Source organism: Tachyglossus aculeatus, unplaced genomic scaffold (genome assembly GCF_015852505.1).
Source record: "Tachyglossus aculeatus isolate mTacAcu1 unplaced genomic scaffold, mTacAcu1.pri scaffold_151_arrow_ctg1, whole genome shotgun sequence".
Classification (NCBI taxonomy): domain Eukaryota; kingdom Metazoa; phylum Chordata; class Mammalia; order Monotremata; family Tachyglossidae; genus Tachyglossus; species Tachyglossus aculeatus.
Window position 1 is genome coordinate 83,949 of NW_024044874.1, and position 15,833 is coordinate 99,781.

Consider the following 15,833-nt stretch of genomic DNA (forward strand, 5'->3'; position numbering starts at 1 on the left):
GATGGTTGAAGCCGTGGGAGCAAATGAGTTCACCAAGGGAGTAAGTATAGATGGAGAACAGAAGGGGACCAAGAACTGACCCTTGAGGAACCCCTACAGTAAGGGAATGGGAGGGGGAGGAGGAACGCATGAAGGAGTCTGAGAATCTACAGCCAGAGAGATGAGGAGAACCAGGAGAGAATGGAGTCCGTGAAGCCAAGGTTGGATAACATGATGAGGTGAAGTGGTGGCCCATAATGTCGAAGGAAGTTGAGAGGTCGAGGAAGGTTAGGATAGAGTAGGAGCCATTGGATTTGGCAAGAAGGCGGTCATTGGTGACCTTGGAGAGGACAGTGTCGGTGGAGTATAGGGGACGGAAGCCAGATTGAAGGGGGTCTAGGAGAGAGTTGGCGTTGAGGAATTTGAGGCAGCGAGTGTAGACAATTCTTTCTAAGAGTTTGGAAAGGAAGGGTAGGAGGGAAATAGGGCGATAACTGGAAGGGGCAGTGGGGTCAGGAGAGGTCATTTTTAGGATGGGAGAGACGTGACATGTTTGAAGGCAGAGGGAAAGGAACCAGTGAAAAGTGAGTGTTTGAAGATGGAAGTTAATGAGGGAAGGAGGGAAGGGGTGAGAGTTTTCATAAGATGAGAGGGAATGGGGTCCGAAGCACAGGTGAATGGAGTAGCACTAGAGAGGAGGGAGGAGATCTCATTCGAAGATACTGCTGAGAAGGATGGGAAAGTATAGGAGAGGGTTGAGGGAAGGGTTTGGAAAAGGGGGAGGGGTGATTATGGGAAGCTCAGATGTGTTGGTGATAATTTTCCTAATGAAGTAGGTGGCCAGATCTTTGTGGGTGAGAGATGGAGGAGGGGGAGGAAAAGGGGGCCTGAGAAGGGAGATAAATGTCCAGAACATCTGATAGGGTTGATGGGAATGGGTGTCAGTAAGGGAAGAAAAATAGTTTTCCCTGGCAGAGGAGAAGGCAGAGTTAAGGCAGGAAAGGATAAACTTAAAGTGAACAAGGGCTTGGTGTTTAGACTTTGGCCAGCAGCGTTCAGCATCTCGAGCATAAGGGCGAAGGAGGTGGACAGTGGCAGTCATCTAAGGCTGTAGGTTAGTGGTGTGAGAGCAACGAAGGGAAAGAGGAGTGAGAGAGTTGAGTTGCGTACAGAGGATGGAGTTTAGGGCAGTAATCTGGTCATCAAGAGTGGGTAAAGAGGATAGGGAGGCGAGGTGGGGTGTGATTCGCGGAGAGAGCTGGATGGGGTCGAGAGAGCGGAGCTCTGTGTGGAGAAGTCATATAGAATTACAGGGGGAAGGAGTTTGAGAGAGGAAGCGGATGAGAAGGTAATGGTCAGAGTTGATGAGGGTGGAGATAGGGTGGAAGGTATGTGTCACCTGCTTGTTATATACTTCCTAGGCTTTTGAACAAGAAGACTATATGTCCTAGTGGATACAGCATGGGCCTGGAGTTAGAAGGCCTGGGCTCTAATCACAATTTACCTTCTTTGTGACTTTTGACAAGTCACTTAACTTTGTGCATCAGTTATCTCATCTGTAAAATGGGAATTAAGATGGTCAGCCCTGTGTGAGACAGGGACTGTGCCCAATCCAATTATCTTGTACCTATCTCAGCACTTAGTATACAGCCTGACACATAGTAAGTGCTTTATCTAATACCATAAAAAAAAATAAAGTCCAAAACAGGGCATTACACCCAACGCTATTATTACTTTCTTATCATTATTTTTATTCACTTTCAAAATAAAGAAATGAACAAAAATATGTTAAATGTTTAAAAATTAAGTTTGGCAAAGACTGTATATCCTAAAACATTTGGAGAATATCCGCATTCAGGAATTGTTTAATGACAATACTAGAGCAACTTAACAAGGAATATTTTTACCTCAGGTACAAGTATTTCATTTTCCATATTTATAATTTAATCACTCAGTCGTATTTATTGAGTGCTTTCTGTATTCTGTCACTGTATTAAGCATTTGGGAGATTACAATATAACATTATTGGTAGACAGGTTCCCTGTCCACAAGGTGCAGACAGTCAAATAGCATTGTCGATAATCTGTTTTGAAAGTCAACATTTCATGCATTACCTTTGGGAAATTTTCTTGCTCTTAGAGACAGGAAAGCTTATTGTTTTGACTGAGCTGTATATCTGAATGTGAATTCAATGATGTAGATCCTGGCTTTAATCTGTTTTGTATTTGTCCTTTAATTCCAATTCAGCCACTGAGTTGCTATTGTACCTCACTAAACCTCATTTTCCCCTTTGTAAAATGAAGAAGCTAAATAGAGTTTCAACTAATTCACACAGAGTTTGCAGGGAAGAAACGAGATAATAGAAATGGAATCTTTGAAGTCCTACAAAGAGCGACTCCGCGTTTATCCAAGACTTCCTCATTTGTAATTTTCATTATATTTGCAGTAAACAGGCTCTCACTTCGGAGCTGACCTCCTCCACAGGAAGAGATGGAATACAAAAACAACGTGACTGAAGTCATTCTCCTGGGGCTTTCCCAGAATCCTGAGGTGCAGAAAATGTTGTTTGTGTTATTTATTTTCATCATCTGCATGGTGACTATAGTGACTATAGTGGGGAACCTGCTCATTGTGGTAACAGTAATCGCTAGCCAGAATCTACACTCCACCATGTACTTCTTTCTTGCCTATTTGTCCTTGATGGATGCTTTTTACTCTGCTACCACGGCTCCCAAGATAATCATGGATTTACTCTATGAGAAGAAAACCATCTCCTTCAAAGGTTGTATGACCCAGCTCTTTGTGGAATACTTATTTGGAGGTGCTGAGATCTTTGTTCTGGTGGTCATGGCCTATGACTACTAAGTGGCCATTTGTAAACCTCTGTATTATATGACCAACATGAATTGTCAGGCTTGTGGACTGATGATGGAATTGGCCTGGGTGGGAGGCTTTCTGCACTCAATGGCACAACTTCTATTTCTGCAGCCCCAATGTCATTGACCACTTTATCTGTGATATGTACCCTCTGTTGGAACGCGACAGCACCTATACCTACTTCATTGGCCTATCAGTGACTGGCAATGGTGGGGCCATCTGTATGATCATCTTTCTCTTGCTACCTCTCTTCTATGCAGTTATCCTGTGCTCCCTGAAATCCCTCAGTTTGGAAACGAAGCACAAAGTCCTCTCTACCTGCAGCTCCCACCTGACTGTGGTTCCCTGCATTTTAATGTACATGAGGCCTGTGTGCACCTTCCTAACAGACAAATCAATGACTGTATTCTTTACTATTATCACCCCCATGCTGAATCCCTTAATCTAGACTCTGAGGAATGCAGAGGTAAAAAATGCTATGAAGAAGCTCTGGAGGAGCAAAGCCATTTTAAATTGATGTAATAATAATGATAATAATAATGGAATTTGTCAAGTGCTTACTATGTGCAAGGCTCTGTACTAGGCGCTGGTGTTGATACAAGCAAATCCGGTTGTGAAGAACCCAGAGTGAAAATAAATTTATTCATATGGAGGACAAAAAGATCAACAAAACCATTCATTCAATTGTATTTATTGAGCGCTTAACTGTTTGCAGAGTACTGTACGTAATCACTTGGGAAGTGCAGTTCAGCAACAATAGAGAAAATCCCTACCCACAACGGGCTCACAGTCTGGAAGGGAGAGACAGACATCTAAACCAGCAAACAGGCATCAATACCATACTTAACAATTGAAGTATAAATATGTACTGACCATTAATAAAAAGAAATAGAATTATAATTGCGAATATGTACATATAAGCACAAGAGTTGTGGGTCACGGAAGGGGATAGAGGAAAGGGAACGAGTTGGGGTGATGGGAAGGGGAGGGGGAGGCAGAGGAAGAGAGGGGCTGAGTCTGCAAAAGCCTCTTCTAATGCTTATTTTGTGATCAAAGGACACGAGCAAATATCAGATGTTTTTGATTTTGTAGCAATTTCTTACGTTCAGGCATCTCGCCACCTGTCATTCCTGTTTCTGAATTTGGTTTTCAAGTCACATAACAGGTTTCTGAAAGCTTTATTCCTGCCTGGGTTCTCAGATGCTGCAAGGTGCCGCTAGGGCCATTGATATCTCTTAGCAAACTGCACATAGCTCTTTCATTTCTGGGTCATTTGCATCACACCACTCTTGATAATTTATCTTGGCCTTGTCCAAGCTCTAAACAGTTGCCTGCAACAGCTTCACTGAGTTATTTCCATTAACTATGTTTTTTGGTGTTTGTGGTTTGATTTATTTTTTCAACAGTGTTCCCAGCAGGATTCCTAGCTATAACCTGCTAGAGTTCCTGGCTGCTATCTTCGTCTTGGAGTTTAGTGGTTTGGAGACCAGTTTTTGGTCAGTCTGAGTGTGGAGCACATGAGGCAACGGTCCATCCAACGTTCTTATCTGTACGTGGTGGCTCCTGTGATCTGGACATCTTTAAGATCCCTCTCCTGCACTATAATGGAGAAAGTACAAAGTGGCCTACAGGAATCTGGCCAACAATGTGAATTGTTTCCGAATTTATCTGAAGAAGAGACATTTTTCTGTGGATTTGCTCTTCGTTGTATCAGAATATTGGAAAGGACATCAGAGAGCTCAACTTGGGCATGTCACTTCTAGATGCCTGTTTCCTCAACTGGAGAATCAAAATCTGTTCTCCCTCCTGCTTTTATTGTCAGCCCCATATGGGATAGAGACTGTGTCTGACTGACTAAGTTGTATATATCCCAACGCTTAAAACAGTGTCTGACACATTCATTCATTCATTCAATTGTACTTATTGAGCACTTTGTGCAAAACACTGTACTAAGCACTTGAGAGAGTACAATAGTAGGCACATAGTAAGTATTTAACAAAATCATAAAAATATAATCTTTCCCCCCTGCCTATGTACATTATCAAAATGCATTTGGGATAATAACAATAATAATAATAATAATAATAATAATAATAATAATAATAATAATAATGGTATTAAGTGCTTACTAGGTGCAAAACACTATTTTAAGCGCTGAGGTAGGTACAAGGTAATTAGGTTGTCTCACGTGGGGCTCACAGTCTTAATCCTCATTTTACAGATGAGGTAACCGAGGCAGAGTGAAGTTAAGTGACTTGCCCAAAGTCATATGGCTGGCAAATAGTGGTACTGGGATTAGAACCCACGACCTCCGACTCTCAGGCCCATGCTTTTTCCCTGTAAACCACGGGATCTGTGCCTCTATGGAAAATAGTAGGGAAGAATTCTCTGCCAGCACACCATCATGCTGCCTAGTGGCTCTCGCTGTCAGAAAATTATTTTTCGAAAGCAATTTAGATTTCTTAGGATGTCTCTGAGGCCCATTGTCTTATTCTTTCTTCAGTGGATATCAAGAACAATTAACCACCAACCTTCTTGTAAGAGCCATTCACATATTTGAAGAAAATAATTAACTCACCTTAGTCTTCTCCAATCTGAATAATCCCAGTTCCTTAGTCTTTCCTCAGGAATGTTTTGGTTCCTAAACCTATGTCTTTATGCTACTCTTCTCAACGTTTCAAGTTCTCCACATCCCCTTTAAAATGTGTAGTCCCAAAGTGTATTTGAATTAATCAATCAATCAGTGATATATTTTGAATGTTTATTGTGTGCAGAGCACTAAGCGCTTGGGCAAGTACAATACCATAAATTTGGTAGAAGTATATCTACCCACAAGGAGTTTACAGCCAGAAGGAGGGAGACAGATATTAAAATAAATTATGACTACGTACATAAGTATTGTGGGCTGAGAGTGGGGTGAATATCATGTGCATAAAGAGTACAAATCTCAGTACAAGAGCAAAACAGAAAGGAGAGGGTACAGGGGAAATGAGAGCCTAGTTAGGGAAGACCTCTTGAAAGAGTTACAATTTTAACAAGACTTTGAAGGTGGAGAGACTGGTGGTCTGTCAGATTTTCAGGCCAGGCCAGAGAGAGGATGTGGGCAAGAGGTTAGTGGCTAGAAAGCTGAAAGTGAGGTACAATGAGAAGGTTAGTACTAGAAGAGAAAAGTGAGTGGACAGGGTTGTAGTAGGAAATGAGTTCTTCTAAGACATACTCACATGGAAGATCAGCTACTATCTTGAACTCAACATATCTAAAACAGAACTCATCTTCATTCCCGAATCTACTCGTCCATTCAACTTTTTCATAACAGTTAACACTACCATCCTCCCTATCTTTGAAGCTTGCAATCTTGACAATTCTCTGACTCTTTCTCTTTCATATCTCACATTCACTCTGTCAGTAACTCCTGACACTTTTCCTTTTACTACATTTCCCAAGTCTGCACCTTCCTTTCATCAAAAGTGGCCATCACCCTGGTCCCAACACTTGACATTTCCTGGCTAGACTGTTCTTTCAGCCTCCCCAGTAATCTCCCTCTGTCTGTCCAGGCTCTACCCTTTCTATTCTGTACTTCACTCTGCTTCCCAGGTCATTTTTCTGTACATTTCTTCACTCCCAATAAACTCTGTGTACCTGTTCCTCTCCACATCTAGCAAAACCTCCTGACCACTTGTGTAAGGCTCTACTCCAGTTCACAGCTTCTTATAATAATTGTGGTATTTATTAAGTGCTTACGATGTGCCAAGCACTGTTCTAAGGCCTGGAGTGGATTCAAGCACATCAGGTTGGACACAGTCCCTTGTCCCACGTGGGGCTCACAGTCTCAATCACAGATGAGGTAACAGACACAGAGAAGTTAAAAGACTTGCCCAGTGTCACACAGCAGACAGGCGGCAGCCGGGATTAGAACCCGTGACCTCCTGACTCCTAGGCCCATGCTCTATTATGTCATACTGCTTATTTATCGAGTCTCTTGCTCGGCTACTCCCAGGACTTACATTCCTTCCAAGAGAATCTGCATCTGGGAAGATGTTGAAACCTGAGAGTGTTAATAATCATCATAATCATAATGGCCTTTGAGTATGAAAGATAACTGTATATATTGTATATACAGTATATATAACTGTATATATTGTATATATATTGTGTATATACAATATATATAGTTAGATTTTCTTGAATGTGAAAGAGAACAGAAAAGATCATTTACCAGAAACAGGAAACTTGAACTTTTGTTTCATGGGACTAGTGTTAGAATCTTTCTCAAGTTACTAGTAAAATGGAGATAGTGGTCACCCATCTCTGCCTCTCAAAAAAGTATCGAGAAAAAGTGTCTTGAGCTAATTAAAGCAAGATGTTAAAAACATTCAAATATCCACTTTCATAACTGCCTTTTTAAACAGAATTTTCCAAATGACTAAGTTTGCTATTTTGGGTCAATCAATGATATTTATTGAGTGCTTACTCTTTGCAGAGCACTGTACTCTCTTGGGAGAGCACAGTACAACGGAGTTGGAAGACCTCCCCTTCTGCAGGAACTTCTACTTCTGGGCATGAATTATGCCTATGTACTCATCATCCCCATCCCCATGAGTAGCAGCGTGGCTCAGTGGAAAAAGCCCGGGCTTGGGAATCAGAGGTCATAGGTTCTAATCCCGGCTCCCCCACACACCTGTTGTGTTACCTTGGGAAGTCACTTAACTTCTCTGAGCCTCAGTTATCTGTAACATGGAGACTGAGACTGTGAGCCCCGGGTGGGACAACGTGATCACCTTGTATCGCCCCAGCGCTTAGAACAGTGCTTTGTACATAGTAAGTGCTTAACAAATGCTATTATTATTATTATTATTATTATTATTATTATCCCTCTCCAACTGAACCCTAGGCCTCGTCTCCTCTCAGGTTGCTGCTTCCAAAAAGGGAGAAGATTTGGCATTCAGTGCTTCAGTTCTCCTCCTGGGATAAATTAAGGTCTAGCTAGCAAGTCATAAAAGGGACAGATTCAGGAGGGACATGAACGTTTCCTCAAACACTTGACCAAAACAAAGCCTAGTGAAGATACATTTTGGCAAATGTTCTTAACAGAGGAGATTAGTCATTCCTCTGAGAGAGTGAAAATTAGTACTTAACTAGGTATCTGAACTTTGATCAAGTTAAATTATCTGTTGTGAGGAGATGGTTAGAGAGCTGATGCTGACAAAAAGGAGACTGAGCTTGTCATGTTAGCCGAGTTTTGACGACAAATGGCAGAGCAAGATTCCTCCTGTTTTCTGAGGACAGGGAGGAGTACCAAGTGCTGATCAGGCCTGCAGGAAACAACTGGGAGCAGGTAACATTTAGATCCACTTAGGACACAACCTTCTTTGAAGTCGGTGCCTGAATTGAGTGCTGATCTTGACTTTCTAACCTGAAGGTGGACTGGTGCTTTACAATCTGAATTTGTGCAGTACCTGAGAGACCCAGAGCTTAGAAGAAAAGCCAACACAGACACAGGACATAATCTAACTTCAGAATGCAGCAAACGTAAGATTTGAATATTGACATGTTTGTTTTTTATTTCTCAAAGACAACTCACAATTTTTTCTTTGTCAAATCAATATAATGAAAACGCTATCATTCATTCAATCGTATTCATTGAGTGCTTACTTTGAGTGCTTACTTTGTTCAGAGCACTGTACTAAGCGCTTGGGAAGTACAAGTCGGTAATGTATAGAGACGGTCCCTACCCAACAACGGGCTCACAATCAAATTTGCTCTTGTCATCCGTTGTTAAAGTGTGAATATTATTACTAATTGTCTGAATGGATGTACCCAGGGCCGGTTCTAACATACAGTTACCTCATCTATAAAATGGAGATTGAGACTGTGAGCCCAATTTGGGACAGGGACTGCGTCCGAGCCGATTTGCTTGTATCTTCTCTAATGCTTAGAACAGTGTGTGGCACATAGAAAGCACTCAGCACAGTCCCTCTCCCACATTGTAGTCAAAGTTTCAACCCCATTTTACAGATGACGTAACTGAGGCCCAGAGAAGGGAAGTGACTTGTCCAAGGTCATACAGCAGACAAGTGGCAGATCCAGGATTAAAACCCATGACCTCTAACTCCCAGGCCTGTGCTCTATCGACTATGTCATGTTGATCCTTATCGCACCTTTAGCCCCCCAGCACTTATGTACATATCCATAATTTATTTATCTATTTTAATGTCTGTTTCCCTGAATAGACTGTAAACTCCTTGTGGGCAGGGAACATGTTTACCAACTCGGTTGTATTGTGTTCTCACAAGAACTTAGTACAGTGCTCTGTACATAATGTACAGAGCTCAATTAATATGATTGATTGATTGATTATTACTCTCTTACATTCCTTATCTCCCCTTCAACATCCCTATGTCCCTCTAGTATATCATTCTGATCTTTTAATCCACACATTAATTCAAACCTCCTGAACCTACTAATATTTGCCAGCAGTATTTCTTGCTGTTACAGTGAACAGTTACAGAGACGTAGCTTGGATTGTAGACAGAGCACGGTCCTGGAAGTCAGAGGACCTGGGTTCTAATCCTGCCTCTGCCACATGTCTGCTGTGTGACCTTGGGCAAGTAGCTTCACTTCTCTGGGCCTCAGTTACCTCATCTGTAAAACCTGGAATAAGACTGTGAGCCCCATGTGGAACATGGACTGTGTTCAATCTGATTAGATTGTATCTTCCCCAGTGCTCAGTATAGGGCCTGGAACATGGTAAATGATTTACAAATACCGTTAAACAAAACAAAATGCAGTGAAGATGAAATGCTCATTACTGCAGGGCGAAGTGTTTTCTTCTGTTTGGTTTGAACCATCCTCCCAAAGCCTTGCAGGTTGTCACCTTCTCCTCATGTGGTATTGTTTGCTCTCCCTTCTAGACTGTAAACCCGGTGATGGCAGGAATTGTCTTTCTTTATTGCTGAATTGTACTTTTCAAGCGTTTAGTGCACTGCTCTGCACACAGCAAGCTTTCAATAAATATGATTGAATGAATGACTACCAATTCCAGATTTGCTCTGTTCTGCTGCCTTCATAAATTTATTAACTTTAATCACCCCACCTCTTTGCTTTGAACCTTAATGCTTTAATTCTCTCTTCACAAGGAAACTTTGTCACCCCCCTGATCATCTCTTCTGCTCTTTTCTGGTTCTGCTCCAGCTCCACTTTATCTTTCTTAAGATGGAGCAACCATATCACAAATCAACAGTTACTTTGAGATCTCTTCCCATGAACCAAGCTTAATATCTCTGAGGCAATTTTCATCTATAAAATGGGGATTAAGACTGTGAGCCCCACGTGGGACAACTTTGATTACCTTGGCTTCCCACCCCCCGCCGCTATCGCTTAGAACAGTGCTAGGCACACAGTAAGCACTTAACAAATACCAACATTATTATTATTATTATTATTATTATTATTATTATTATTGTAATTTGGATTGTTTATCCTTAGATGGAGAAACAATCTTCACCCCCCAACTCCCCTCCATCCTGCCCTTCTAGATTGTGAGTCCGTTGTTGGGCAGGGACCGTTTCTATATGTTGCCGATTTGTACGTCCTAAGCACTTAGTATAGTACTCTGCACACAGTAAGCACTCAATACATACGATGGAATGAATGAATGAATGAATCACCTTTTCCTTGCTTACGTGAAATTGGGCTCTCCCTTTTAAAATACATCAACCATTCTATAGACTAGTAAAATATCTGCCACCATCTTCTTCTCCCCTGTTGCAGTAAAAACAAGGCAAGAGTATTCTGACAGAAATATTACTCTGGTACAACTTTACTTAAACAACCTAGTGTCTTTAAAATAGCTGTCTTTTCGAATATGTATATATTCTCTATATTGTGAGTTCGTTGTGGGAAGGAACATGTCTACCAACTCTGCTGTGTTATAATATCCAAAATGCTTAGTATTGTGCTCTGCACACAGTAAGCACTCATTAAATATGATCTGATTAATTGATGTCCAATTTTTCTTTCTCTTATTTTTCTGTAATGTTCTTTATGTTTGACCCCCAACTAAGCTATGAGTTCCTTGAGAGTGAAGATTATGTTTCAGAAATCTATTATACTGTCCCAAGCATTTAGCAGAGTGATCTGCACAAAATAGGTGCTCAACCAATACTTTTGATTGATTGATCGATTGCCCACCGTCAGATAGTGATGGGAATGCCTTTTAGTTCTAGCCCATCTAGATTACTAATTTTCTGTATTTTTGACCATCTGGATTGTATTTAGTTCTGAATGATTAGAGACGCAGCATGGCCTAGTAGATAGAGCATGACTATGGGAATCAGAAAGACCTGGGTTTTAATACTGGCTCTACTAATTGCCTGCTGTGTTACTTAGTGTAAATCACTCCACTTCTCTTTATCTCAGTTACCCCATCTGTAAAATGAGGATTAAGACTGCGAACCACTTTTGGGACATGGACTGTGTCTAACCTGATTAGTTTGTATCTATCTCAAACCTTAGTACAGCGCTCAGAACATAATAAGTACTTAATGAGTTCCATGAAAAGGATCCAGTGTATGTGAAGCGTTATTGTAATGCCCTTTTTTATATTTGTTGGGAGATGACCCCCAAGTCAGCTGGGTTCACCGACCAGAGGGCGTCTCTGGGTTCTTTTGACTGGGGGACGACAAGCCAAAGACCAGACATCGAGCCAGAGTGATCAGTTCTGCCTCTTTATTGGGTGTATTCACATAGCTGAAGCGCAGCCAGCAAACGAAGGAGGGGGTCCGAGTCCTAATCTGCAGGGCTCGGTCTAAACGCCTACAACTAAAAATAGCAGCAGTGCCTCTTATATACGAAGCCCCCTCGTACCCGTTAGCCCTTTCCGTATTTCCAGGATGTCTATCTGATTGGGACAGTTCCCGTTCTGCAACCTTGCAGTGTGGCAGTTCCGTGTCCTTGCTGTGGGTTGCTCAGGCAAAGGGAGGGGGTGAATTCAGGTGAATTTACAGATAGGGCACTCTTCCCACACTCCACCGCTTCACACCATCTGTACGCCTAGAGCAACCGGGTTCTGGGGACCTCAATAGTCTTGGCGAGGGGCGGGGGACGTACTGTTGGTTCCTCAGGTGGAGGGAGGGGGTGAATTCACAGATCCCACACTCCACCCCTTCGCCACCCCTTCGCCTCCTCCCTTCTCCTAGAGCAACCTGGAGCTGGAAAGCACGATAGTTTTGGTGGAAGACCTGCCTGAGTAGCAGCATCCTAGTACCAAAGCTGTGCAGAGCAAGACTTACCCTAGCATGATCCACTGGGACCAGTGTCCCATTCCCACACTCCAGTCATGAGAACCACCCAGGGTCTGTCACCATCTTTCTGTTCAGTGTTCGTATCTACAGTCTGGCTTTGGTTAGGCAGAGCACAGTGCAGTTCCAGTCTTGCTATGCGTCTGCCAGGGCTTATCATATCACTTTCGTGGCATCTCCCTGTTGCTCCGGCCAAGCTACTGAGTCCACTAGATCCATCTGTACATCCCAGAGGAAGGTGTGTTGTTCATGCCGCTCCCATCCGGGGAGGTTGATATGATTACCAACACACAACCCTACTCAAGACATATTACTACAAATAAGCGTTAAATTAGCATAGGCAGCACTAACATTATAATTAAAGTGATCATGGTTATGTTCATATGTTCTCCGCACGTTCAACAGAATTTCTCATTACCCAAATACCAGTAGTCTCCCTCCTCCACCCCAGTGATGTAAATCGGCCAACTCTGTACGCCCTCATGCCCCCAGGGGTCCTGTGAGCAGAACCAATCCCTCGTTACATCCAGAAGGGGAGAAGGGCTCCCATTAATCCCTGGACCCATTCCACCATCCCCATCTCTCCCCCATACCCAGTTGCCATTCAGCACTATCCCTAATCCCACTAAGGGATTGCCCACCGGGTGGCGTACCCTCAGTTTATAGTAATGGGCGGTAATCCCGTGGTATAGTTCCTGAATGGCCGGCCATGCGACAGAAGCTGGATACAGGCGAGCCAGCCTGTGGTGGGGTCGGGGAGGGGGGGGGGGCACTGGCTCAGCTTACTTCTTCCATTAAGGTGGTGAGATATGGTAGCAGTCCTAACTGAGTCTGAATGCAGGCATCCGACCAGGCGAGGTTTTAGGCCCAACGGGCAGCTCCCTTGTGAGTATGTCTGCCCATGTCTACAGAGCTTCAGCTGACAGTGCCATTCTTCTCCAGCCCTCCACGTCCTGCAACATTCCAGTGTTAATTAGCTACTGGATCTGACTTTCATATTGGAGGTCTCGGCCTCGAGCATCCCATAGGGCTTGTATGTCTGCCTAGCTCCATATTCCCAGAGCGTTGCCGACTCACCTAGTGATGTCTCTCTTCCGTCGTCCGGGGGCCCTTGCTGGCGACCGGTTCTCTACTCACCAGGCCCATTGTCGCCAGAGCTGGGACAGGGCAGTTGAGTAGTTCGGGTGATGGGTGTCTGCCTACCACGATTCCAAAAACCAGGAGATTGCCTTGGTAGTCCATCGAGTGTGGGTGAACAGGCAAGACCTTTCCAGGGTGGCTTCAAATAGGTATGCGGCCCCGGTGCCTTGGTATCCATTATCCATATTGTCTGGTATTACTTCGACAACCAGCAGGGGCGTGCCCGAGTTCCAGGAACCATCTGTGGCATTTTCCCAGCCCAGGGCGGGAACATTCAACCAATAATCATACTTGTGCCATGGAGGGGTGATCCAGGAGGGGCATCTCCCAGGCAGCGTGATGGGTGCCACTAATGCTCCCTGATCCTCATCCTGATCCGGCTTGTTTCCCCGTTATAGGGTTTAGGCGAAGTCATGCCGCTTTCCTGCCTGTGTCATCAGTGATCTGCCACGACATGGTACCCACTATGGTGGCATTTGTGACACTCGTCTTTGACATCGTCATGTTCACACTCCAAGCATGAGAAGTATCCGGCAGGTGACAGGGCACCTGCACAGTAGTGTTGAATACCATCACAGTCTCCCGTGTCCCATTATATTCTCCAACTGCGATTACAGTGGCAGGCAATGCACCACATATCGGTTCTGCCGGTCAACGGTGCTGGAGTGGTGGTGTCACCTTCCAGCCGGGTAAGGGCCACAGAATGTCATGTTGCGCTGCCCACTCCTTGACCTCGTGCCCCATGAAATGGGTCCCCTGATCAGAATCTATGTAGGCTGGTAAGCCTTATCCAGTCCCTATCACGTGAAGCCCTTGTATAGTAGGAACCTGTATAGCTGCCGCCACCGGGGTAAGCAAACGCCACTCCCGTACGAGTATCCACTGCAGTGAGCGCATATCTCTTTCCCTGACTTAGGGGCAGGGGCCCTATGTTGGCCATAGGTCTGCTAATTATTTTGCATAGAATGTTTACATTTATTCATTCAATCCTTCCCCTCCCCACAGCACCTGTATATATGTATGTAAGTTTGTATGTATTTATTACTCTATGCATTTATTTTATTTGTACATATTTATTCTATTTATTTTATTTTGTTAATATGTTTTGTTTTGTTGTCTGTTTCCCCCTTCTAGACTGTGAGCCCGCTGTTGGGTAGGGACCGTCTCTATATGTTGCCAACTTGTACTTTCAAGCACTTAGTACAGTGCTCTGCACACAGTAAGCGCTCAATAAATACGATTGAATGAATGAATGAATCGGATTTATTGAGCGCTTACTATGTGCAGGCGGCAACATATAGAGATGGTCCCTGCCCAATAACAGGCTTACAGTCTAGAAGGGGGAGACAGACAACAAAACAAAACATGCAGACAGATGCAAATCGTCAGAGTAAATAGAATTATAGCTATATGTACATCATTACAACAAAATAAATAGAATAGCAAATTTGTACAAGTAAAATCAATAGAGTACTAAATCTGTCCAAATATATACAAGTGCTGTAGGGAGGGGAAGGAGGTAAGTCGGGAGGGGGGGTTGGGGGAGAGGAAATGAAAAAGGGGGCTCAGTCTGGAAGGCCTCCTGGAAGAGGTGAGCTCTCAGTAGGGCTTTGAAGGGAGGAAGAGAGCTAGTTTGGTGGTTGTGTGGAGGAAGGGCATTCCAGGCCAGGGGAAGGACGTGGGCAAGGGGTCGACGGCGGGACAGGCAAGAACGAGGTACATTGAGGAGGTTAGCGTAGAGGAGTGGAGGGTGCGGGCTGGGCTGTAGAAGGAGAGAAGGGAACTGAGGGAGGAGGAGGCGAGGTTATGGAGAGCCTTGAAGCCGAGAGTGAGGAGTTTATTCTTGATTCGTAGGTTGACAGACAACCACTGGTGATTTTTGAGGAGGGGAGTGACATGCCCAGAGCGTTTCTGTAGAAAGATAATCCGGGCAGCAGAGTGAAGTATAGACTGAAGCAGGGACAGACAGGAAGATGGGAGATCAGAGAGGAGGCTGATGCAGTAATCCAATCGGAACAGGGATGTGAGATTGAATCAGCAAGGTAGCGGTTTGGATGGAGAGGAAAGGGCGGATCTTGGTGATGTTGTGGAGGTGAGACCGGCAGGTTTTGGTGACGGATTGGATGTGCGGGGTGAATGACAGAGCGGAGTCGAGGATGACACCAGCGTTGCAGCCTTGTGAGATGGGAAGAATGGTAGTGTCGTCTACAGTGATGGGAAAGTCAGGGAGAGGACAGGGTTTGGGAGAGAAGATAAGGAGCTCAGTATTGGACATATTGAGTTTTAAATGGCAGACAGACATCCAGATGGAGATGTCCTGAAGGCAGGAGGAGATACGAGCGTGGAGTGAGGGAGAAAGAGCAGGGGCAGAGATGTAGATTTGGGTGTCATCAGTGTAGAGATGATAGTTGAAGCTGTGGGAGCGAATGAGATCACCGAGGGAGTGAGTGTAGATAGAGAACAGAAGGGGACCAAGAACCGATCCTTGAGGAACCCCTACAGTAAGGGGATCGGAAGGGAAGGAGGAGCCCATAAAGG

The 15,833-nt window shown here is 44.0% G+C and overlaps 1 pseudogene; it reads left to right on the top strand.

Moving 5' to 3' along the window:
• The first annotated feature begins 2,469 nt into the window (after nt 1-2,469).
• LOC119923161 lies at nt 2,470-3,373 on the top strand (annotated as a pseudogene).
• The last annotated feature ends 12,460 nt before the right edge of the window (nt 3,374-15,833 follow it).